This window comes from Gorilla gorilla, chromosome 19 (assembly GCF_029281585.2).
Source record: "Gorilla gorilla gorilla isolate KB3781 chromosome 19, NHGRI_mGorGor1-v2.1_pri, whole genome shotgun sequence".
NCBI classification, from domain to species: domain Eukaryota; kingdom Metazoa; phylum Chordata; class Mammalia; order Primates; family Hominidae; genus Gorilla; species Gorilla gorilla.
The window spans coordinates 83,482,962-83,510,754 of NC_073243.2; the positions used below are offsets into that span (position 1 = coordinate 83,482,962).

Sequence of the window (27,793 nt, forward strand, 5' to 3'; positions counted from 1 at the left end):
AGCCACTCAGTTTCAGACAGTGTAGAAACAGATAAGGTAAATTCTATGCCACGGAGTAACACAGGAAAGCTTTTGCTAGCCATGACAAGGTGTGATTCCAAGGAGAAGAGGGCTGAGCTGAGTTGAGTAAGCACAAAGAAAAAGTAAGATTTATTTTCACCATCTTTCTCTCACCAAGAATCCATTTATGTGCTCTTGGGAAAATGATCACTTCTGTTGAGAATGCACAGAGCAGAAGACAAACAAGGAAACAGGATACTAGGATTAGAGCAAGAACAGGAGAAACTGATGGATAAGATCATTGAAGGAGCGTGGAGCCATGTCTGGCCTTGTACACTATTGTAATAACATTGGCTTTTACATTGATGGTGTCACATATATTTACTTTAAAAGGACATGGAACAGCAACTTGAATACAAAGATGTGTCACCAAAAATGACACATCTTCTGTCTGCCCTGTATTTTAATCTCAAATGACAATGACCATTTCAATAGTGCCACCTTGTTGATCTCCCCATAAATTCTAAGGCATAAGTATCAAAAGAAGTTGCATGTGAGCCACATCAAGTTAATTTTATGTATGAAAACTGATATGATTTGGGAGTTTAGGATCATCATCAGCATTTGATAATTTCCAATGGAGGTTGAGGTGAGTACCTTTTTTTGTGGCTATTGCTTGCATTTGAGAATTAAAGTTTAAATATAACCCCTTAAGTCCTAAACACTTAAAATCCAATCCTTAATCAAGGGGCGAGGAAGCATATCTTTTTCCACGGATTTGAGAACAGATTATTTTAGGACAACTATTTATTCTACTACAGAGACATATAAAATATTTTTTTCCTTTAGAAAATCATTACTAAACTCCCAGTATAGAGGGGATTTTTATGACTACATAAACCACTCATAAGAAGGGTTCAGTAGAATTCCAGGTCAGTGTTTCTAAACTGTAACTTTTACCGTCACAGTTATTGGGGTAATTTAAATAATAAGATCCCCTCTTCCACACAGAACCTATAATAAGAGCCTTTCAGGTGTGTCTAGGAAACCTTTCACAAGCTCAACGGATAATTATGTTATGCACCTAAATGTTAATATCAGTGTTCCAAGTGAGGAAATAGGAGAATATGAACTAGTACTGTCTGGGAAGAAAAATAGAGAAAAAACCAATTAGATATTTTAGATGGCTGAGTCAGCATACACAGGGTTTGAATGAATCTGTAAATTAATGAAAAGAATGGAATACAGGATAATTATGATGTCTGGACTGATTAAATAGATAAGTGATAGTAATAATCACAAATAAAAATAAAAAAGGATGGTGAAGCAAAATGAAGGAAGGTAATTGATGTTGTCTTACTTAAGCTAGATATTTTTTCAAGAACACTATTATAGCAAATAAGTCCCAAATAAATGTGTCTAAATACAATAGAATGGTTATTACTTGTTCAATTCTAGTCCGTTTCAATTTTCAGTGGGTAGCATTCTTCCTAGGTTGACCAAATTTCTGATGTTTCAGGTGCAAAGTTTTTCCCAGGATGCAGGACTCTTCAGTTCTCAAATTGGGAAAGTCCTAGGAAAACAGGAAAAACTTGTCAACATCGTTGTACTGAGAATTCTGAAACTAGAGTTTTTCTTTAACTCCACTATTTTCCAATATTTGCAAACCCTTCTTCTGGAGTCTCTGCAGTTAACCAGTTGGTAAACAAATAGAGAAAGCTTGGAGTACTATGAAAGAAGTTTTGTAAGGCAGGCCTGAAAGTGACATATGTCACATGCTTCCACATTCTATTGGCCGGAACTCAAACATGGTACCATGCACGACTTGTACCAAGGATGCTGGGAAACATAGTCTATGACTGTGAAGTAGGATAAGAGACGGCTATGTATATTATTGAGTCAAAAGGATGAAGAATTGAAGAATTCCTCTTTTATTTAGAAATGAGGAGGTCATCAGGAGCTTAAGAAAAGCAATTCAGGTAAAGATAAAAAAGTAGAAGCTCGGGTAGTTTTTGAAAAATAATTAGGAGATTAAGAAATAGAAGGAGCAAGGGTAGGCTGTTGTTTTTCTATCATTGTTATGGAAATAAAGAGATATAAGATCTAGAAAGGAGCAGGGCCAGAGTGAATGCTGCTTTTTAAGCTTGAGGTTTATGAGCTCCTATGAGGGAGCCAATGGAAACAAGACAGATAAAGATCCATGAAAGAAATGGGGTAATGGATTGAGCAAGTTCCCAGAAGGTACTGAAAATGACAGAATTTTGAGTACATATCAACAAATTCATCTTGGAAAAGAAAAAAGAAACATCCATCTAGACGATGGAAGCAAGCAAGAATATTTGTAGACTGAATTTGTAGTGAAAGCATCACATATCACTTCAATTGTCAACAGAAAAGAAGAGGTTACTCAGGATACTCCATTTTTCCTATGGCAAATACATGGACACCAAATAAAACTTTTAGAAAGATATACAGAGCTTAGATGTGAGAAAGATTACCATGAAACTATGAAAATTATTTTTGATCTTAATTCCTTAGTAATTACGTGACTGCGAACAACAGTAGGATGTAGTAGATTTCTTGAACTCAAAGGAAGAAAATTTGTTATGGTTGAAAATATAAATTCGGAAAGATATAAGATTAGTTTATAAGGCAAATAAAAACAAATGTACATGTAATTTTATCTTATGGAAGAGAAATATTAAAAAAGTGTTTCTTTTCAACTAAGGAAGAAACATCCTAGTAATGAATCAGCACTTAAAATTTTAGTAGGACAAATATCTAAACATGTACTTAACAGGAAATTTTTCATGTCCACACTCAGAGCAATGAAGTATTAACTATACTCCGTCAACACTGACGAAGTAGTTAGGAAGCAGTAGAAGGATAAACGCAAACACATCAACTTGAAATATTAGGTTTCCTAAACAAGCATTCTCAAGACACTTGGATCTTTATTAGCTGTCAAATTTGATCTAAATGTAAATTTTTGAAATGAGTATGATATTGTATGCTGATATAGTGATGTTTCTGAACTTCAGTTGTGGATAAATAAATGACATTTACGTATGTAATAGAGGAAAGAGAATTACTAAATATGATCTCAATTTAATTAATAGAGGCATAAGGGAGGAAAAGTACAACAGTGGATGCATGCTAAAACATTTTTTACATTATTGATAGTGCCTAATAAATCGGTGTTTCAGATTGCATCTCCGAATCACATTTTCTTACAACACTCTTTGGTCTCACATTACTCAGACAGGGATACTAAAAACATCACCCTAGCGATCTTTTCAAAATCATTTCCAAGTCCACAGAAATACTTCTGAAAGTGCCACAATGAACACCCCGGATGGCTAAGCCCCCTTTTTTTAGTTACTAGCTCTGCTGAGAAGCTATTGCCAAAAGTGATAGATAGAAAGCCAATTGCTACTCTGAAATTATATTTGTATAAGGGAAGGCAGATTGTGATTGTTTTCTGTTTATATAAATTGAGTAAATTATAAGAGGAATGACATTTTAGTAATAATAATGTCAGGAATAAAAATATGTATAATATACAGGTTTTATACAACAATTCTGGAATTATTTCAATGACACACACTTGAAAATATGTATACATATACATATATCTCAAACCTCAGGGAATTTGTATTTAACCATAGAGTCTTTAGGATATATTTGCCAATTTATTTACATCTAAAATATAGAAAGGCAAGTCTCTCAAGTATCTATGTAGATAACAGATTTCAGCTTTTAATGCAATAAAGTCAGGTATTCAAAGAACCATCTAAGATTCTGTTGATATAATCAATGCATGTACAAGAAACCAGAAATGACAGTAGTGAACTTGCAGAAATTGGATTGACTCCTTCAGTAAATTGGTGCAATTGCTTTACAATGCTGTTATGCTATCTCTCAAATAAAAAAAACTATGAAGTCTGAAAAGTCACCCTGACTGAACTGAAAACTGCCCCAAATGAAAATTAAATTAAATGATAAAATCTGCTCAGCACTATTTTTTCCTATGGTTACCAGCGAGTGAATAAAAATAGAATCACTGAATGCATATAGTAATACTCACCAGTATAAACAGTGTTCAAAGTTTCAAGGAAATCTTTTTTATTATGTAATTTTCTACTCAACATTTTAAAAAATTACCACTAATTTCTAAAAACAAAACAAAGGGACACAAGGAAACTTTGAGAGATATCGGGTATATCTATTACCTCGATTGTGGTGATGGTATCACAGGTGTTTGAATATGTCCAAGGTCATCAAATAGTGCACATTAAATATGAACAGTTCTTTGTAATCAATTACATATCAATAAAGTTGTTTAAAAGAATAACCAATAATTTATCTACATTTACTATATTAATCAGAGTTCTTAAGATAAACAGAAGCAATAAGGTGTATGTATTTTACACACACACACAGGCACACACAGAGAGAAAGAGAGAGAGAGATTTATTTCAAAGAAATAAATTGATTTTGTCATTTTGAAGCCTGCAAGTCTAAACTTCACACTGCAGACCAAGAGGCTGAAGACCAAAGAAGGAGCAGATGTTATAGCTGCAGTCTGAAGAAATCTCTAGAGGCAGAACTTCCTCTTCCTCGGAGGACCTCATTTTCGTTTTGATTAAGGCCTTGTAACTGATCAGATGAGGGTCAGCCACATTATGGAGCTTAATGTGTTTTACTCAAAGCCTGCTGATTTAAATTTTAATCTCATCTAAAATATCTTCTTAGCAACATCTAGACTGGTATTTCCAAATATCTAGTACTGTGGCCTATGCATGTTTACACATAACATTAACCACCCCAATCACTAAGTCAAACTATGATTATTTATGTTTAGTTAAAATGGTGTCACCTTTTTTGGTGATGACTCAACAGGGAGGCAAATAAAAGTAAAATGTTAACTGCTTAAGGAATTTTTAATGGTAGTTTAACCAGCAATGTCAGATAGGTAATATTGGTTTTATGGATAATTTATAACTTTGTTTTTAGGTTTTTTTTTTTTTTACTTTAATTTATCCTACTTTCCATTGTCAGCTAAGCATAGAATTATCATCACCATCAGTAAAGATTTGTAGATATTTAGTGGAATATGCAGAAACAGGCATATAATTACATAATATTTACTGTAACTTTAATATTTGCTTGCATCCTTTCACATTGTTATTTCTAAGATATTTTTTGTCCACAAAATTATATGTGATAATGGTGCATTAAAACACTTTCATGTCTTATACAGATTTGAATGGCTAATTTATAAATAAAAAGAGAATGATACATTAGGCCTTTGATATTATTTACAAATGTTATTAAATCATATGTCAGAACTCTCTTCAGAATATTTTGTGATAATAATGGCTTTTTCACTTTTTCTATGAACACCAACTTTAAAAAGACAGCAATAGTAAGTTTAGAGACGTAATTTAGAGTTTGTTATTTTTTTAACATGAGAATTGTTTCTGGTTAAATGTATACATATACACATACAGAAATTACATCAGTATTTAGAAAATTATATTCCTTAATATACTTTTTAATAAATAGTTGATTAAGGGACTTAGAGTGAAATTATTTTATGGTAATTATGAATATTAGTTGCCAAAAGAATATCCCTATTCCAACTAGCATCTCTACGATGTTATACTCAATAATGAAATGTTTAGTATAATCCTGAATAGGCAGTAAGTACGTTAAACTTCTGTGTAACTGAGTCTGCACATTAAGCATTTCTGCTAAAAATGAGTTCATAATTGAACTTTAAATAACAGATGACTAAATTCAAGTTAGTTTTCAACATTATTAATAAATCTATATAGCCAGAATTTAAAAATACAAATAAATATTTTAAGTTTTAGTTTTTTAACTGACACATGATTAATTTTTTTATATATATATTTATGGAAACAGTGTGAGGTTTCAATACATGTGTATGTTGTGTAATGATCAAATCAGGGTAATTAGGGTATCCATCATCTGAAAATCATTGTCATTTCTTTGTAGTGAGAAAACTCAAAATCCTCTCCTATCCATTTTAAAATACACACTATATTATTGCTAACTACAGTCACCCTACTGTGCTATAGAACACCAGAACCTAGCTGTATGTTTTAAAATATAAAATGCCTGTCATGTGCATATCCCGAATATTCAGCACAGTGTTAGATACTTAATGAATGATTGTTAGACTGATTCATCTACTATCAATTGATGATGGATGGATACAAGGATAAAAGGATGGATGGATGGATGGATGGATGGATGGATGGATGGACGGATGGATGGAGAGGATAGGATTGTTCTTTGTACCAATCCTACTTTATTAAGTGGGAATTCATAACCTGTATAAGTCCATTTTCATACTGCTATAAAGAACTGCCAGAGACTGGGTAATTTTAAAGGAAAGAGGTTTAATTGACTCACAGTTCAGCATGTCTAGGGAGACCTCAGGCAGCTTACAATCATGGTAGAAGGCAAAGAGGAAGCAAGGCACCTTCTTCGCAAGGTGGCAGGACGGAGATGTGCCTAGTGAAGGGGGAAGAGTGCCTTATAAAAACATCAGCTCTAATGAGAACTCATTATAACAAGAAGAGCATAGGGGAAGTAGCTCCCATGATTCAATTACCTCCACCTGCTCTCTCCCTTGACACGTGGGGATTATGGGAATTATGGGGATTACAATTCAAGATGAGACTTGGGTGGGGACACAAAGCCTAACCATATCATAAACTAGTACTGAACTAACACCTGTCATCTTGTTAAGTAACATCTTCTGTTGATTTCACAGATTCCAGTGGCTAATTTATCGGAATGGCTTCATTTGTTCATTTATGTCTCCATGTTGATACTAACTGCCCTCATTAGTAAATTGATACCTATTTTATCAGTGTTATTACTAGAGTTTTTAATGTTTCTCCGTCATTCTGTGAATAGTCATAGTTTCCTGTCCCTTCTTGGTAATTTCCCCTTCTATGTTAGTGCTCTTGAGGTCTTGCTTTAAGTTCTTTCCATCGCTCTTGCTTTTCCCTGCTGTCTGCACACCCTGTGATCTTTCCGGGCTATACTGCTGCAGATCTTGGTTTAGTAGCTTATCTTCCCTGTCCTCTGCTTCTCTGACCCTCTCCTGCAGTTACGGGCCTCTGCAATAAAACTCTTCCTTCCCTGTGCTCTCTGCTATACAGAACTTCCTGACTATGTTTCTTGAAAAAGTCAGGAAACAACAGGTGCTGGAGAAGATGTGGAGAAATAGGAACACTTTTACACTGTTGGTGGGACTGTAAACTAGTTCAACCATTGTGGAAGACAGTGTGGCGATTCCTCAGGGATCCGGAGCTAGAAATACCATTTGACCCAGCCATCCCATTACTGGGTATATACCCAAAGGATTATAAATCATGCTGCTATAAACACACATGCACACGTATGTTTATTGCGGCACTACTCACAATAGCAAAGACTTGGAACCAACCCAAATGTCCAACAATGATAGACTGGATTAAGAAAATGTGGCACATACACACCATGGAATACTATGCAGCCATAAAAAATGATGAGTTCATGTCCTTTGTAGGGACATGGATGAAGCAGGAAACCATCATTCTCAGCAAACTATCGCAAGGACAAAAAACCGAACACCGTAAGTTCTCACTCATAGGTGGGAAATGAACAATGAGAACACTTGGACACAGGAAGCGGAACATCACACACCGGTGCCTGTTGTGGGGTGGGGAAAGGGGTGAGGGATAGCATTAAGAGATATACCTAATGTAAATGACGAGTTAATGGGTGCAGCACACCAACATGGCACATGTATACATATGTAACAAACCTGCATGTTGTGCACAGGTACCCTGGAACTTAAAGTATAATAAAAAAATATATATATTAAAACAAAAAAAGAGCTAACAAGTAAAACGGTAATTTAGATAGGAAATAGCTTATTTTGCAGAGCAGACGTCTACCCTACACAAGAGAATAACACCTCTGTTTTGTTTTATCTATTTATTTACTTCAATGGCCACATCAAAGCGAACTTCTGCCATCTCAGCCATTTGACATCTGCAGTAGTTCATTTAGTGAAAGAAACCCAGGATTCACTTATGTATATCTGTGTTAGCAGTTTCCATAAGCTTTCATTGCCTGGATTTTACTAACAACATTTATTTGCATTTAACACGAGCTTTGCTTTGGGTTGAGTTCTTTAAAAAATGAAGCGAAAATATGTTTATGGTTTCATCGTATCTGTGTTGGGGGAGAAAAAATCATGCAGTATGTAATACTCTTTTTCATCATTTCATGTTTCTATTGCAATCAAATTAAATATTGAAATTTCTCACCTTAAAAATTATAAATTATAGGAAATAATATTACAATCAACATGTATTCTTGATATTAATGAAATAATATTTACCTTTTAATTGATGAATTATAAATTCTACTTATTAATAACTAAATTTATATATTTTCTTATAAATATCTATTTGATACTTAGAGTCCTAGTCAATTTATAATAATTGCATTACTTAATCACTCTATCAACCTTACAACACTAAAAATCTTTCCTAGCCTCATCATATATATAAGGAAACTGTGCCTTAGAGAAAAAAATTATTGCCCAAATTCATATTAACTATTAAAGGTAGAGAACAGAATGAGGACTCTGAGAATCTACCTTTAGACACTAGGTCTTAAGCCTTCATGAAACAGAAGCTCTCTTTTTTAGAGAAATCAAAAAAAAATTAAGAATTATACTTGCTTGGTAATCTTTGCTGAAAATCGAATGCAGAGAGATCAGTCAGATAACTGAAAAAGGTTTAGATTGCATGACTTGAATGACAGCCTAGTTGATAATTAGTAGGTGAATGACTTAGAATTATCAACCTGGTAACTCACTTAAAAAAATGTTTTATGCTTTATGAATTGAATCGTCAACTTGCCGGGAATATAGTACATTTATTGTGCTACTGCAAAGACTGAGGAAAGTACATAAATTATTCAGGGTAGGGAGAGACGTTAATTTTTTTTACAATGCAAAAGAGATGATTCACAGAATAGAAGTGATCACAATTTATTAATATATTCCTTCATTTAAGGTGGATAATTTATTTCATTTTCCCTGTACAATAAAGCACAGTAGGATAAAATTCACAGTTAACAAATCTAGCTTTATTTCCTAAAATGAGTGTGTAAAACATAAAAACTTTCATGATCTATGTTATAATGAATAATTTGCTTATTGAATAAATTACTATTTAGGGCTTAATTTTTTTTTAAATTTTCTGCTAATAATGAATAAACTGGTGAACTGGTATGTTAAGATGCATATTACCTCATTTTGGATGCTTTTACATATGCTCATAAATATGATAAAATTAGCTTTGTTTTATTTATCCTGCCTTCTGCCTTTTCAATCCTGGATGTGAAACAGTTCACTTGCTAGAGTTCAACAACATAAGAACCCTCCCATTGAACTTGCTGGGGTTAAAACAATGGACAAAGCCATTGAACTTGCTGGGGTTAAAACAATGGACAAGACCCTTAATAGGAGAAACCCTTAAAAGGAAAAAGTTCTTCTCTGGGAAGATAGATAATAAGCATAAACAAAACATAGAAGTAATCATTCAAGCTTCTCACAGTTACACATGCTGATCAGAGAATTCAACAAAGTGACAGGATAGTAAGTGTGGAGTGTTCCTTTCTACGAAAATACTATTTAGAGCTGAGGAGTTTTTAAATCAGAGCTAGCCTTGTGACTTTCTTTGGCCAGTAGAGTGTAGTGGAACTGATGATAGGCTTGTTCTGTGCCTAGGTTCCAGACCTTTTTTGTTTTTCTCGTCTCTCTTGCAATTCTGCTCACATAAAAATGAGTGGTACAGGATTGCCTGCAAGATGAAACACCACATGGAGAAATGCTAGTAGACCAAGCGGACCTAGGCTTGATTGTCCTGAATTAACTGAAATCCAGAGGAACCACAAATAAGAGACAGTACAATGTAGATCAGTGGACCTGCATATCTGACCCAGGATTGACTGCAAACATGTGAGTGAGCCCAGCTAACCCATAGCCTTGTGAGCAACAATTAATACTAAAAGTTAAGCTTCCCCTCGCCAATATATGCATGCATGTGTACACATATACAAACTATATGTCTACTTATTTATGTGACATACAATCCTAACTTATTTTCAGGCTCTGTTTCTCAGAGATATACTATCTGATAATGGACACTGATTTTCTCATAGCCAAACCATCAGAAGCTGCAATTTTTGTGAATGCAGCAGTGACCTCTCTTCTAAATACAAATAATAACATGAAAAATTCAGTCTAGCACTGCGCATAGTGTCTTTATAAGCCATAAATCCAGGTACTGTGTAACTAAGGAAGTCATCTTAAAGATGAAACATTACCTTTAGAGAGACAGACGATTTTAGCCAGAATGTACCTGACACTTTAGTAAGTCAGGTTCCTGGGCATAATGGTAAGTTTAGACCTTGTACTTTTTTTGTGAACTCCTCTGTTGCTACTGGGATACATATTGTGCATGTTGTGGTAGTTTATTTCTCTTAAGCATTTCCAAAATGAATAAACTCTACCCAATTCACACTCTCTTGTGAAACTTGAAGATCACACAATTAACACTAATACCCTGAATCTTAGAAGTATATTTGCATATGACATGCATGCTACAATCTGTCAGGTATATTCTGAAGTGCTTATTTGTATTAGGAATGTTCTCATTCACCTTCTCAGCCCCATTCAATTAGATTTTAACCGCAACACAACACTGTCCTACGGGATAGAAAATATCAGAATGTTCTTTCTATTCAGTAGCATATTTTCTAACAAATCAAACTACAACCTGGAATTTTTCCATCATTGAATTGACAGAATTTTTATTTCAAATAAAATAGCATCTGTTGTGACTTGTTTCTTGTTAGTATTACTTTTTAAAAATATTTTTAAGTTAATATACATTTTTACATTTCTATGATGTATAATGTGATGTTTTAATATATGTATACATTATGGAATGGCTAAATTGAGCTAGTTAATATATGCATTACCTCACATACTTACCTTTTTTGTGGTAATAACACTTAAAATCTACTTCTTTAGCAATTTTAAAGTATACAATACACTGTTAATTACTATAGTCACCATGTTGTATGATAGATCTTTTGAATTTATTCCTTTGCCTAATGAAATTTTGTATCTTTTGATCAACATCTCCCCAATCTCCATAGATTACCTCTAGAGGTCCCATTTTTATATTGTAATTCAAGTTGACTAGCTCATATATCAATGGCATGCTTACCAGAAATTTACATCTCATTTTGTCTATTGCATATCAGAAATACACAATGAGGAAAAAGACTGTTCAGTGTAAGGTGTTGGGAAAAGTGGATACCCACTTGAAAAAATAAAATAAAAAGTAAAATCCTTGTTTTACAACATACACAAAAATACATTCTAAATATGTTAAATAATTAAATGTAAGATGTGCAATTTTAAAAGTCCTAGAAGAAAACAGCAGAAAACTTGACATTGGTCTAGTCAATGATTTTCTGGATTTGACACCAAAAGCACACACAACAAAAGCAAAACTAAACAAGTGAGTCAATATCAACATTTCTAAATGAATTACTGAATCCATGTCTTTGTGATGTAGTAACTTCAGTGAGGGAATAAACAGTACTTGTTTTGTTTACTAAAATTCCCTATGCACTTAACAGTTGGTAAGTCAAAGTTAGCCAAATCAATGACTAATATAATGCAATTGTTCTTCCAAGAGGGCGTGAAATCTGCTAATTTGTTACTCAGAGGTTTAATACTTATGCTCACATACAAATGTATATTTTGTCTAAAAATGTTCTCTTCTAATTTCATTCCTATTTTGACATCATAACAAGGTTTCTGGCTTTCTGATTTGAGCCTGTGTTTTGCACACTTGAAAAGCAAAAATAAATTAGAGAATATTTGTCGAATTTCATTCCTGCTTATCAGCAGCACCTCAGGTGCATTAAGTGAAGGAGAGAAGAAATATCCATGAGAATAAAACCAGTGAATTCTTCCATTTACTACTTCTAGCAGGAGTGAAATCATTTGTTTCTAAGAGGTAAAATAGTATGCTAATAAAACCTTTTCCGGATTATAAAGCCTTTAATTCAGAATTATTTTATTCAGCATTATGTTCCTTGTATTCAGGATTCACAGCTAAGTGGACATTTTTCACTTTCTGTAGCATTATATTAACCTATTCCAGATACGACTCGTTAAAATACAATAGACAAAATGATCACTGCTATTACTCATATAAAGTTTATTCTAGGTATTGGTAGAAGCAATATTCATCGATTATTTTATTCTAAATATCATATGAAACCAAGGCAGAGATCTTAAATCAAAGAAGTCTTTATTGAGCACCTATTATAATGAGGCAGTGTTCAAGGAGATGGGTCAATAGGAAAGAACAAACTGAATATAAAAATCCATGCTATCTTGAAGCTTGCATTTTAGCATGGGAAATTGGAACAAGATGAATAAATTAGTTGAACACTGCATTAAACGATGATAAGCATTGTAGAGAAATGTGAAGTTGGCAGTGTGTTTGGGGGACTGGAAATTTTAAACAGAGAATGACTCTCAAAAGGATGCAGGTCTTTGAGTAAACACTTGAAAGATGTAAGGAAACATATCTGATGCATGTTTGGGAGTAGTGTTTCCTTACATAAGGAGCAGCAAATGGAGAGGGCCTGATGTGAGAGCCAGTCTGGCATATTCAGGGATCACTAAGTACGTCAGTGAACAATTCCTCATTTGAGAGTAACTTGCATAGAGCATGGCTCTTTATCTTTACTCCTAAATGCTTCAGTGTGCTTTTTTTTTTCCTAGAAGAGGGTTATTCTCATATTATTACAGTAAAAGTTTGGAAGTCATTAATTAAATACAATATAATATTTATCTGATCTAATATCAATAGTCTTGTTTTGTCAATTGACCAAGCACAGGATCAGCTTTAGAGTCAGGTATTGCCTTTTGTATCATGCCATTTTCCTTTGTTTATTTTGCAGTAATTACAATGGCCTTTCTGTACCTCTTATGAAATTGATATTTTTGAAAAATTCACCATTCCCCTGCCACTATTTTCATAGAATATTCTTCACTTTTGGTTTGCCTGAGATTCCCCCATGATTACACTCAGATTATGCATTTCCAGCTGGAGTAATAAGTGATGTCATTTCCTCCTCAGTATATGATTTCTGGAGGCACATATCCATCTATCTCTTTTCCTGGCATATTAATTTTGATAATCCATTCAAGTTGTTTTCCTATTTCCCATTTTTTCGGCACCATTTCAGTCCTATACAACTAATAAGCAATCTCACAGTAGCTCTTTTAGGACCATGGAAATATCCTACTCCACATCAAAATTTCCCCTGGGGTTTAGCATGCATTGTCAATTTTTTCCTGGTCCTATCTTTAAAATGGAGGTTGCAAAATGATGGATTTCTGACACCAGCACTTATTCCACATTTACCATTCACACTGCACCTTCCACTGTAAGCAAAGGCCCTCTCTTTTTACATCTATCTCTCTATCTATCGTCTGTTATCTATCATCTGCCTATCATCTATCTATCATCTATCTATCTATCTATCTATCTATCTATCTATCTATCTATCTATCTATCTATCTATCTAGTATTCATCTCTATAATTGGCATTCTCAACTTTTCAATCATTTATAAATTATTACTGTACTTACAGTGATTTGGGCATTCAAATTATATTATATTTGATCAGCATAAACCTCTCTGCCTGGTTCCTGTGTCATTGTAACATGTGCCTATTCTTTTTACAAGAACTTCCCTACAATTAGCATAACAAAATATTTTAGGTTCATCTTGTTCGTATCTTGCCCCAGCCTACTTTAGTGAGAAATAGTATTATAGCCCTAGATTTGTTCATTAATAATTTTTTATCTTTTTCTGGGTCCCTTCAGCAGATAAAGGTAAGGGCAAAAGAAATGTATGTATTTTATACATATATGTACATACAAACACACACATATATATATACATATTTCTCTCTCTCTTTTTTTGTGTGTGTATTTTTTGTCAAAGTGAAAAACTTGGCTCTAAATGATACTACCACTTTTCCTTTTTTATTCACTTCTGTAGTATAACTATAACTGATGCCTCTGTTACAAAAGTAAAAATAAAAGGAGTTGAGAATCTGTGGTTTCCTCAATACCAACCCAACTACATTCAAGATGAAGTGTATATCATGAAATATTCTAACGATAAATTACTTGGATTAATCCTTTATTATTATTTTTCTTTCTGAATGGTTATTTTCTCAAAATAGAACTGCTATAACTTATTATAATTTACTTTCAGTTTTAGGTGTTCTTTTCCTCTTCTTCTCATTTTCGTTAATTTGATTTGATTTTCTGAATATGAAAAAATACTTACATTCTCTCAAAGGCCAAAACTACACAAAGTGGAATTTTCAGAGTGCTGTTATTTTTCCCCGATTGCTTTCTCCTATCACTTTCCCTGACGCATTGTAACTGTTTATGGTTTAGTCATTTTTCTAATCTTTTTGTAAATATAAGCAGATGCAAATGTTCCTTTGCACTTCGCTCTTATTCAGTTAATGTTTCTCGGAAATCAGTCCATATATATGTATAGAGCTATTCCTCTTTCTTTATTTTACAGCTTAATAGTACTTTATTTTGTGTAGGCACCATCATTAATTTACCTAATCTTCTATGCTTGGACAGTTAGTTTATTAAGAATATTTTGCAAGCACTATTAATGTTGCAATGAATATGTTCATGCATATAATATTGTCATATTTTCAGATGTTTATGTTTACAGTAAGTTTACAAAGTGAACTTCTGGGTTAAAGAGTTAATACATATGTAGTATTTTAGATATTGTCAAGGTATCAAGTAAAATGAACACTGAGAATTGACCATTGGATTTAGGAATCTGGAGGTCACTGGTAACTTAGACAAAGGCAGTTTTAATAGAATGCTCAGGCTAAAAGCCTGATTAAAATATGTTTAAAAGGAATTGCTGACAAAGACTTACAGATAATTGCTTTAAATAGTTTTGCTATGAAGAGGAGCAGAATAAAGGGACAATTGCAAGAGCAGAAATAGGGTTAAGGGAAAGTTTATTTTTCTTTTATAAGTTAAGAGAAAGAATAGCACACATTATGTGATAGGCATTTTCTCTAATACTATGATAGAATTCCAGAGTCATCCATTTTTATTCAGTTGTTGAATTATATATTCAGGTTATTTTATAATAAAAATACACGAGCCGGGCATGGTGGCTCACTCCTGTAATCCCAGAACTTTGGGAGGCTGAGGCGGGTGGATCACCTGAGGTCAGGAGTTGGAGACCACCCTGACCGACATGGTGAAATCCCATCTCTACTAAAAACACAAAATTAGCCAGCCATGGTGGCGCGCGCCTGTAATCCCAGTTACTTGGGAGGCTGAGGCAGGAGATATCGCTTGAACCCGAGAGGCAGAGGTTGCAGTGAGCCGAGATCGCACGATTGCACTCCAGCCTGGGCAACAAGAGGAAAACTCCATCTAAAACAAAAAAAAAAAAAAAAAAAAAAAAAAAAGAAAGGAAAAGAAAATACATGTTTAAGTTTTAGTTCTGCGTATGAACCTGAAAGTTCACAAGGACCTTGCACCATGGCAGCTTCTGAATTGTAATTGCCCCATCCCATGCAGATTTTTTCAGACTCTTAGCCACAACTTTAAAAACTGACAATCAGATCAAAGGGAAAATTCGCTCTAAATGCCAGTCTCTTGATTCTCTACCTCCTCCCCAAGATTCTCCACCACAAAATCTCACCGACTTAGGGGATATCTGATGACTTCCAAATGATGTTTTTTTATTTTTATTTTTTGTGTCTGCAGGTTTTCTAGTTTTCCTTAGGAGGATTGAGTAAAATAAAATGTTCAGTCTTTCATTGCTAATATTTAACTTTCTTGTAAAAGTATTTTATAAAATATTTTTCACAGAAATAAAACAGTAAAATATATATGTAAAAAACTATCTCTCAACCATTTATATAGTATCTTAAAACTTTCCTATATTTGCCTCAAGGAATTTTAGAGAATATTATGCCACATAATACTGAAGTCATCTTTATAATCCCAATGCTAATTTTGTTTCTTGTTTTCTAGATTTAACTACTCTTCTCACTTTTTCTTATATCATATACATGATTATTACTGTATATGTTTATATTCATTGCAATATAGAACATTGTACTTTATGTTTCTGAATTTTATATAAATGATGCCTTATTATAAGTATTGTGTAAGTAATAAAATGCAATGGAGATTTCCAGTTTAAAACCTAATATCTGGAATACCAAGATTTATTCAATATCCACTCTTCCACATGCTTGCCATGTGTGATCCTGGGGAAGACTCTTAGCCTTCTGGTGTCTCATTTTTCGCATCTGTATAATGGAGATGATAATACTTATTTCAACAAGTTGTCGTGTGTGGTGAGTTAGCAGTTAGAATATACTCAACACAGAGTAAAAACTGAAATAAATATTTACTTTTTATTATCACATATCCTTCTGTTCTAGTTAGTAAATGTTATATACAATTTTTATTTAAAAATGGTAAATAAGGCTGTAATTTACTCATTTGCAATACACCATTGTATGAACATCCAATTATCCATCGTGGGCATTTTAGTTGGTTCGATTATTCACTATTACTGTGAGCTGTGAGAGACATTACTACCTGTGTCTTCTCAAGCACATACATGTAGTGGGTTATTAGCAAATTCTCAAGCACATACATGTAGTGGGTTATTAGCAACATATGCCTAAATGTTAAAGGTTACATTCCTATTCAAATGCACTTCACAATGCCAAATTGAATTGCCCTCCAAAATTCTGCTTATTTACTTCCATCATTACCTCCCATTTCATCACATTCTCATGCACTCTTGCATCCGTTTAAATGTTTGTATTCTGGTGGTTGTAAAATAAAATTTCTTTTTATTATGTTGGAGGGAAGGGCCACATATCCTTGATTACTAATGTAATCAGGCATCTTTACAACCTCCATACCTTTTTGTCCATCGCTATCCATAAAAATGATTATATTCTTGATATATTAATCTTCCCTGGTGTGGAGTATAAAAAGGTGATAATTACTCTCTAGTTAAAATTTTCTAAATTCAAAACCTATGAAGAAACATATATACAAATCAAACCAAGATAGATAGATAGGTTAGACAGACAGATCAGATCGGATGGATAGATAGATAGACAGATAGATAGATAGATAGATAGATAGATAGATATAAAGATATAAAATGCAAAACGTCGTGTTGGAAAACGTAGCTAGATAAGTGGGCAGATGGGCTTTCACACTTTTCCCCCGTAACTAATTGTATCCACAGAACTACAGAACCATGGGCACTGCTGAACAACTTCAACTTCTCTATTGAATAGCCCCTGAGTCTCTTCCAGAAATCCTGCCAGTAAGAATAACTCAAATTTCTATGTGTGAAGGCAAGGCAGCAATATGAGACAGACGGTGATGAAGCTAATCAGCCAACTATACTGTTTATTTCTTCAAGCTTAGCAACTAGTGAAGAGGGGAAATGGAGAGCACCCAAGGGGGGTCGCCTCACAGTTTTTACTACTAGAAAATGTAGTGGAGACATCTTTCTACTTACTACCAGCCCTAAATTTCTGTCCCATGCCACATTTGTCTTAACTATTAAGACTACGGTGACAGGGGTATGGTGTGTCAGGGTTAAAAGGACTGAAAGATAGTAACTATAACAGCTTCAAGCTCAGGAAATTAGTGAACAAAATCAAACCCCCTATTTCTAGTGCTATTGTCCCCAATCACAGAGTGTTTATTAAATTTTATAAATGAAATCACATCAAATGTATTATTTTGTAGCTGGATGTTTTGCTCAGTATAATTTTGTGATATCTATGAGTGCTTTTGCATGTAGATCTTTTTGATTCATTCTAACTGATCCTAAGCATTTTAATGCATGACTATTCCAGAATATATTTGTTTGCATTTAGATGAATTTTTGCCCATTTTTAGCTACAGAAAACAATGATGCTACAATAATTTTTGTATAGGCCATCTGAAGCACATGTATATGCACTTCTATTTTATATATCAGCAAAAATGGAAATATTTATTAAAATATTAAGAAATCAATTCATCAATACTTACAAAAATAACATAAAACACAATTGGATTTATTCTAGAAATACAAAGTTGGTTTGAAAATTTAGCAATTCAGTAATATTATTGACCACCTTAATTGAGTACCTAAGAGGTATATATTCTCAAACACTACAGAAGAAAAGCATTTGTAACAAGTCAAGTCATCTCAGATGATACACTCTTCTCAAACTAAGACATAAAGAACACTTCCTTAATATAATATAGGTATAAATGTACTAAACCTAGTAGTAAAACTAAAAATTACTCTCTGAGGGAGTAAGAAAAGGATGATTAAGATCACCAATTGATCATGGAACTTGAATTTCCAGCCAGTGATAAAGTATGAAAAAGTAATAGATGTTATAAAGATAAAAAGGAATCAATAAAATAACCACTATTTTTTAGTTATGAATGCACATAAGAAAATAAAAAGTTTCCACAAAGATATCATTAGAATTAAAAAGTGCATGCAATTAAAAAAGTGTAGCAAATGTTCTGATAAATGAACCATCTTTAAGGTTAAAAATATCATAGCTTAGAGGTCTGCCTACAAAACATAATAAAAGCAACAGATTTTTCTCTCACTTATAAAGGCTTAAAAGGCAATATATGCAAGAATCATGAATTTTAAAAATAAAGCACTAATCTGTGTTCTCACTCCCCCTTTTACCTATAATCCAATCTCTATAAGGTAAGATGTTTAAATTGGGATATAATTGTTTAACCATACCGGGTTAAAAAAAAATCTGTACTTATCAAGGACTGTGCTGGTAATACCAGGTAGATATCAGATCCACAATTATAACTCCTACAAATCATTGTGATCAAGGACCCTGTGACTCACACTGACTAAAGTCAAAGCCTAAAAGCCAACCCACCAGACAAGGCAAAACTTTGATCTAATTTTTAGCCCGCAAGGAGGTCCTCTTAATTATTTCCTTAATTTTCCGCATATTTATCATTATGCTAGACTCTAGGATAGTAAATTATTTCCTTCCCTTAAATCTTGTCTAAGTTCAGAATTCATTAAGAAGAAAATATACAAATCAGATGACTAGAGAATAAAATACAAATTTAATTACTAATAGAATTGAATTGGAAACTGCAGTTGCATAGTGGCCAAAGAGGCTTCTAGTATCCTTTTCACTGAATTGAACTTTCCCCTCCAGATGACAGCCCGGGCATTCTGCATTGCCACAAAATGCATAACCTATCCTAGAAAGTGTACCACATGGAGCTGCTAAGAATGACTACTTCTCAATGGGTGGTTTTATTAAACAAGAATAAAGTGGCTATGTACACCATGTTAATTTTTTTCTCCCAAATTCACTAATCAGGAAATCAACTCTTCATTCCTTAAATAGGAATGACAGAAGTGGTGGAATGAGGCCAGAAATATCCCAACAAACTATTACCCTTTTGAGAGAATGGTGGAAAATTCCCATACCTTATGCAAATATAGAAAATAAAGAATAAAGATTGCACTGTTGATCACATATACGTATTGAATATATTTTTGTATGCTTTTAAAACTTTCATTTATGTCTTTATGAATCATTTTTATGAATTATTTTCATGAATAATTCTTAAAATAATTGTATGCATATCAATATTACAGTATTGTCCACTACAAGTTTTTAGAAAATATTTCGTTTAAGAAACCTTTCACAATCTTGAGTCATAAGGTATTCTGCTATAATTATACCTAAAGTGTATACCTTTAGGTATATACCTTTAGGTATATAATTATACCTTATGTATACATACCTATATATATATACCTATGTATACATACCTATATATATACCTATGTATACATACCTATATATATACACCTATATATATACCTATATATATACACCTATATATATACCTATATATACACCTATATATATATACCTATATATATACACCTATATATATACCTATATATATACACCTATATATACCTATATATATACACCTATATATACCTATATATATACACCTATATATATATACCTATATATATACACCTGTATATATATACCTATATATATATACCTGTATATATATACCTATATATATATACCTGTATATATATACCTATATATATATACCTGTATATATATACCTATATATATATACCTGTATATATATACCTATATATATATACCTGTATATATATACCTATATATATATACCTGTATATATATACCTGTATATATATATATACCTGTATATATATACCTATATATATATATACCTGTATATATATACCTGTATGTATATACCTGTATATATATACCTGTATGTATATACCTGTATATATATACCTGTATGTATATACCTGTATATATATACCTATATGTATATACCTGTATATATATACCTATATGTATATACCTGTATATACCTATATGTATATACCTGTATATACCTATATGTATATACCTGTATATACCTATATATATACCTGTATATACCTATATATATACCTATATATATATATACCTATATATACACCTATATATATACACCTATATATATACACCTATATATATACACCTATATATATACACCTATATATATACACCTATATATATGCCTATATATACACCTATATATATGCCTATATATATACACCTATATATATGCCTATATATATACACCTATATATATGCCTATATATATACACCTATATATATGCCTATATATATACACCTATATATATGCCTATATATATACACCTATATATATGCCTATATATATACACCTATATATATGCCTATATATATACACCTATATATATGCCTATATATATACACCTATATATATGCCTATATATATACACCTATATATATGCCTATATATATACACCTATATATGCCTATATATATACACCTATATATGCCTATATATATACACCTATATATGCCTATATATGTACACCTATATATATGCCTATATATGTACACCTATATATATACCTATATATATACCTATATATATACCTATATATATACCTATATATATACCTATATATATACCTATATACATACCTATATATATACCTATATATATATACCTATATATATATATAATATATATACGTTAGGTATATGTATTATATACCTAAGGTATTATATACCTTAGGTGTATTATATACCTTAGGTATATAATATACCTTTAGGTATATAATTATACCAAAATAAGGTGTTTATTATTATGCTTATGTCTTTAGCACACATAAAGTTTATTTCTGGTGTGAGTACAGAGCTACTTTAATTTTACTTTCTCTTATGTGTAACTGTGTATCTGCTCTGCTCACTCCCTCTGTTTTATCCTGTATTTCATCGCTACACTTCCGGACACATTTCCCAGCTCCCATGTTTCTGGGACAGATCATGCAATTAGTTTGTACTCATACATTTTTTTTTAAAGGGCTGCGTGTCAACTCTAGGGCTAAAGAGCTAAGAGCAGATGTATCCCCTTCATTTTCCTTTATTCTCTGTCTATAGCCAGAAATAGAGACGAGAGTACAGAACTCGGGCCCAGGGAAATGGCAGAACAGCAGGAGTGGACCAGAGCCTATGCCTATAACCCAAAGCCTGTCAACAAATAATCACATCGTGGCATGGGTGAGAAATAAGCCTTTATTACTTTAAGCCTTTGAGATTTGGGAATTGTTTATTAGTATGTGTTTCCTTTGTTAGTATATAATAGAAGTTAGTATGTTGAAGTGGAAATCTGTAAAAACAAAACCTTAAAATACTTAAAACGGCTTTGCTCTTGTGATAAAATAGCATGTGGTGATGCAAGTTACGGCATATTTTGGCAAGATAGGGTTTCATATGCACTAGCAAACATATTGCTTAAGCTGTTTTTTGTATTAGTTTGAAAGTAAGTCTATCTGCTTTTGATGGCTTTGGGAAAATTGATTGAAATTATCAGTAGTAGTGTTGGCTATCATTGGATACTTTCGGCAAGATATAAAAGTGAGCTGGGAGGCCGAGGCGGGCAGATCATGAGGTCAAGAGATCGAGACCATCATGGCCAACACAGTGAAACCCCATCTCTACTAAAAATACAAAAATTAGCCAGGCATGGTGGAATGCACCTGTATTCCCACCTACTCATTAGGCTGAGGCATGAGAATTGCTTGAAACCAGGAGGCAGAGGCTGCAGTGAGTCAAGATCATGCCACTGCACTCCAGCCTGGGTGACAGAGCGAGACGCTCTCAAAAAAACCAAACCAAACCAAACAACAACAATAAAAACAAGCTAACTAAGAAAATAATGGGTTAGTTTGAAAGCAGAAATTAAATGTTAAAGAATGAATTCAGAAATTACTTACATGAAATGATGGAATATGTAGCTTATTTTATAACAAAATCAATGAGATATATAAATTTTAAAAAGCTTTGAGCATTGAAGGATCAGTAAAGCTCTTAGCAAACTAAGCAACACAAATCTTGGGAAAAACACATTTTAATTCAGTGTGTTTTCATGTCAAGCATGATATACTCAAGGTGTTTGCCAGTAAGTTGCCAAGGAAGAAGGCCTGGGGACAAGAATGCAAACACATCAAGTAGATTTGAGAACTCTGTGTCTAAAAGAATGTTGGGTATTTTCTCTGACCCAGGGAGCTAACTGAAAAATATAGATCTGAAATGTACTATATTTCTTGAGGATTGTATACTAAAAAGACAAAAGCAATCCAGAAGACTGGCCAGAAAAGTGCTTATACTGTTTGTCAGTCTTAATATTTTGGAGTACAGAGTAGGTTCCAAAATGTCTTCAGCTCAAGAGACATATATTTTTCCAACATCCACTTCAGTTGTGGAAAGAAAAATCTTGGTTAATGAAGAACCTCCAAGAGGTTGGAGGCAAGAGACACAGAGAACATGGATAATTTCAGCCCATAGACTAAGTCAGCCCACAAACTAAGAGCCTATTAATAAAACACTGCCCATGTCCAGGATGATAGGCTATCTCAGTATCTGTCTAACAATGTTTACAAGATGCCACTGCCCAGAATTACCACTTCTCTCTGTGAACTGCATTCTTTCCATTTCATAATAGAAATGGTTTATACCGTGCTCTTTGGTTATTTAAGAGAATAATTTGTTTTGGTGGGGGGGTCACTAGACAACAAGGAACTATATTTGGGCTGGCAGGTAGATTATTTAGAGATGCTAGAATTGAGAAGAATACAATTATAGGAGGAGTTTTAGAGTTTTTTTCCACTGGAGTAGAATGTGGTTGTTTGGGGATAAGGGAGAGAAGGGAGAAAAAAGCATACTAACATTTGGTAAAAAGAAATGTATTAATCATGGTCCTCTAGAGAAACAGAACTAATAGGATAAATATATATATAAAGAGGAATTTATTAAGAAGTATTAATTCACATGATCCCAGGGTCCCATAATAGGTTGCTTGCAAGCTAAGGAGCAAGGAAGCCAGTCTGACTCCCAAAGCTGAATAACATGGAGTCTGATGTTCAAGGGCAGGAAACATCCTGCATGAGAGAAAGATGTAGGTTGGGAGGCTGAGCCAGAAAGGTCTTTTCACGTTTTTCTGTCAGTGTTATATTCTGGCCATGCTGCCAGCTGAATAGATGGTGCCCACACAGATTAAGGGTGGGTCTGCCTTTCCCAGCCCACTGACTCAAATGTTAATCTCCTTTGACAACACCCTCACAGACACACCCAGGATCAATACTGTCCATCCTTCAATCCAATCAAGTTGACACTCAGTATTAACTATCACAAGTCTGCCCCTTGTCAACTTGAACCCATACACATCTCCTGAGATCATACACAATCTTCAAATACAGAAAATAATAAGGTCATACTTACACCCAACATAATACAACTATCCTTCCTATAACCAGAAATGCACCAATCCCCAACCCAAATGCTATTACATAAAGTTAACAATACTTAAACGCTAATATGAGGTGAATAAATCTTAAGTCACATAATAAAGGAAGAAAGAAATAAAATGAAGATATTTTGTTAGTACAAGTGTATACATGCACAAACATGTTTTTAACAAAAGAAGAAGGAAATACTCATGACAATTACAGTCCTCTTTTCTGCAGCTAGTCATGTGGTCATAGCTGGTATTGATGACTACCTTCTTCTACTACCCATTCTGTAGTCCCTCTGCCTTCAACAAGCATCTCAGCAGGTCGTATTTTTTTTTCCTCGTGGAGTGACCCAAACCTTCATTCCTGAAGGGTCTGGGGCATTTGTAGTCCCGCCTGCATTGGGCAGTTGCAGTTTCCCATTGGCCTTAATCACAGGGCATGGCAATACTAAGAGACACCCTAATGGATCTCCTGTATTCCATGCATACTCTTCCTTACCTCCATTGTGGAGTAGTAGACTGATTTCATCTTGATAGTCTAGGTCAATCATCCCAGCCAACAGTGTAACTCCCTTCTTAGCCTGTTGACTTAAAGGTAGGAAGAGCCCAAAGTGTCCAGGTGGCAATCTTAATTTCCAGTTTAATGGGATCGTTGTTGTGTCTCCTGATGGCAGTGTTCCTCCCTCTGGAACTAAGACCTCTAGGCTGGGAGAATGTAATGTCACAGGAAGAGGAAGCAAAAATTTTGCTAGTGGATCATGAGGGGTGACAGTTAGTGGTGCCACTTCCACCTCTTGATTCCTGGACCTGTGAATCCTGGTATAGGAGAAACAGTGCCACTTGTTGGACGCTGATTCACAGCATACATGGCATTCTGGAAAACTTTGCCCCAGGCCTGTGAAGTATTGTCACCTAGTTGGCATAGTAATTGTGGCTTCAAAGGCTATCCCACCATTCTATCAATCTAGTGGCTTCAGGATGATGGTGAACACGGTAAGACCAGTGAATTCCATGAGTATGAACACACTGCCACACTTATTTAGCCAGAAAGTGAGTGCCTTGGTCAGAGGCAATGCTGTGTGGAATGCTATAATGGCGGATAAGGTATTCTGTGAGTACACGAATGGCAGTCTTGGCAAAGCATTGCGTGCAGGATAGGCAAACCCATATCCAGAGTAAGTGTGTATTCCAGTGAGTACAAACCTTTGCCCTTTCCATAACGGAAGAGGTCCGATATAATCAAGCTGCCACCAGGTAGCTAGCTGATCACCCTGAGGAATGGTGCTATATTGAGGGCTCAGTGTTGGTCTCTGCTGCTGGCTAAATGAGCACTCAGCAGTGGCCGTAGCCAGGTCAGCCTTGGTGAGCAGAAGTCCAGGTTTCTGAGTCCGTGCACAACCTCCATTCCTGCCACCATGGCCACTTTGTTCATGGGCCCATTGGGTGATGGCAGCAGTGGCTGGGGAAAGAGGCTGAGTGGTGTCCACAGAATGGGTCATCCTATCCACTAGATTATTAAAATCCTCCTCTGCTGAGGTCACCCATTGTTGAATACTCACATGTGATACAAATATCTTCACTGTTTTTTACCACTCAGAGAGGTCCATTCACATACCTCTTCCCCAAATTTCTTTGTCATCAATTTTCCAATCATGCTTCTTCCAAGTCCCTTATCATCCAGCCAAACCATTGGCTACAGCTCATGAATCAGTATATAATCTCACATCTGGCCATTTCTCCTTCCATGCAAAGTGCACAAGCAAATGCACTGCTCAAACTGCTGCCCACTTGGAAGATTTACCTTCACCACTGTCCTTCATGGATGTCCCAGAACAGGGCTGTAGTGCTGCAGCTGTCCATTTTTGGGTGGTGCCTGCAAATTGTGCAGACCCATCTGTGAACCAGGCCCTAGTCTTCTGTTCCTCTGTCAACTGATCATAGGAAGCTTTCCATGAGGCCATCTTTGCAGGCTGAGGAAGAGAAGGCAGGGTGGCAAAAGTGGAGACCATGGGCATTTGAGACACTTCCTCATGTAACTTACCTGTGCCTTCAGGACCTGCTCAAGCCTAATCACATAAATACCACTTCTATTTGATGATGGAATGCTGCTGTGCATGATCCATTTTATGTCTAGATGGGTCAGAAAGCACCAGTTCATGATAGGCAGATTAGGTCACATGGCAACTTGATGACCCATAGTCAAACCTTCAGTTTCCACCAAAGCCCAGTAACAGACCATGACCTGTCTCTTGAAATGAGAGTATTTATCTGCAGAAGATGGTAGGGCCTTGCTCCCAAATTCTAGAGGCCTCCACTGTGATTCACCTGTGGGGGCCTGCCAGAGGCTCCACATAGAATTCCTATATGCCAATGACACCTCAAGCACCATTGGATCCGCTGGGTCATACGACCCAAGTGCAACTTGCACAGCACCCTGGAACTATTGCAGAGCCTTCTCCTGTTCTGGACCCCACTCAAACTGGCAGCCTTTCAGGTCATTTGACAAATAAGCCAGAGTAACACAAACAAATAAGGAATGTGTTACCTCCAATATCCAAATAGACCCAAAAGGCATTTCTTGGTTGTAGGAGGGGCCAAAGGCAGCAACTTATCCTTCATCTCAGAAGAAATATCTCGACAGGCCCCACAACACTGGACCACTAGAAATTTTACTGAGGTAGAAGTTCCCTGAATTTTAGTTGGGTTTATTTCCCATCCTCTGGCATGCAAATGTCTCACCAATGAGTCCAGTGTGTTTGCCACTTCATATTCACTGGTTCCAATCAGCATAATGTTGTCAGTGTAATCAACCAGTGTGATATCTTGTGGAAGTGAAAAGCAATCAAGTACTCCCTAAATTAGATTATGACACAAAGGCGGAAAGTTGATATACCCCTGATTAACACAGTAAAAGTATATTGCTGGCCTTGACAATGAAGGCAAATTGTTTTTGGTGGGTCGTATGAACAAGAATGGAGAAAAAGGCATTTGCCAAATCAACAGATGCATACTAGGTACCAGGAGATGTGTTAATTTGCGCAAGCAATGAAACCACATCTGGTACAGCAGCTACAATTGGAGTCACCATTTGGTTAAGCTTATGATAATCCACTGTCATTCTCCAAATCCATATGTTTTCTGCACAAGCCAAATAGGAGAGTTGAATGGGGATGTGGTGGGAATCACTATCCCTGCGACTTTCAAGTCCTTGATGGTGGCACTAATCCCTGCAACCCTTCCAAGGATGCAATATTGTTTTTGATTTAATATTTTTCTAGGTAAAGGCAGCTTGGATGGCTATTTGGCCTTTCCCACAATAATAGCCCTCACCGAACCAGTTAGGGAGCAAACGTGGGGGTTCTGCCAACTGTTAAGTATGTCTATACCAATTATGCATTCTGGCACTGGGGAAGTGAGCACAGGATGCGTACAGGAACCCACTGGACCCACTGTAAGGGTAATCTGAGCTAAAACTATATTAATTACCTGACCTCCATAAGCCCGTACTTTAACTTGAGGACCACAATGACGTTTTGTGTCCCCTAAAATCAATGTCACCTCAGATCCAGTGTCCAGTAGTCCCTGAAATATTTGATCATTTCCCTTTTCCCAATGCACAGTGACCCTGGCAAAAGGCCAGAGGTCTCCTCGGAGAAGGATGGGAGA

General features: G+C 34.8%; 2 pseudogenes; one reads left to right on the forward strand and one right to left on the reverse strand.

Annotated features, from left to right (window-relative positions):
• The window catches only part of LOC134757548 (uncharacterized), a 373,989-nt pseudogene that overhangs the window by 28,837 nt on the left and 317,359 nt on the right, over nt 1-27,793 (forward strand).
• The window catches only part of LOC134757651 (uncharacterized), a 43,837-nt pseudogene that overhangs the window by 11,144 nt on the left and 4,900 nt on the right, over nt 1-27,793 (reverse strand).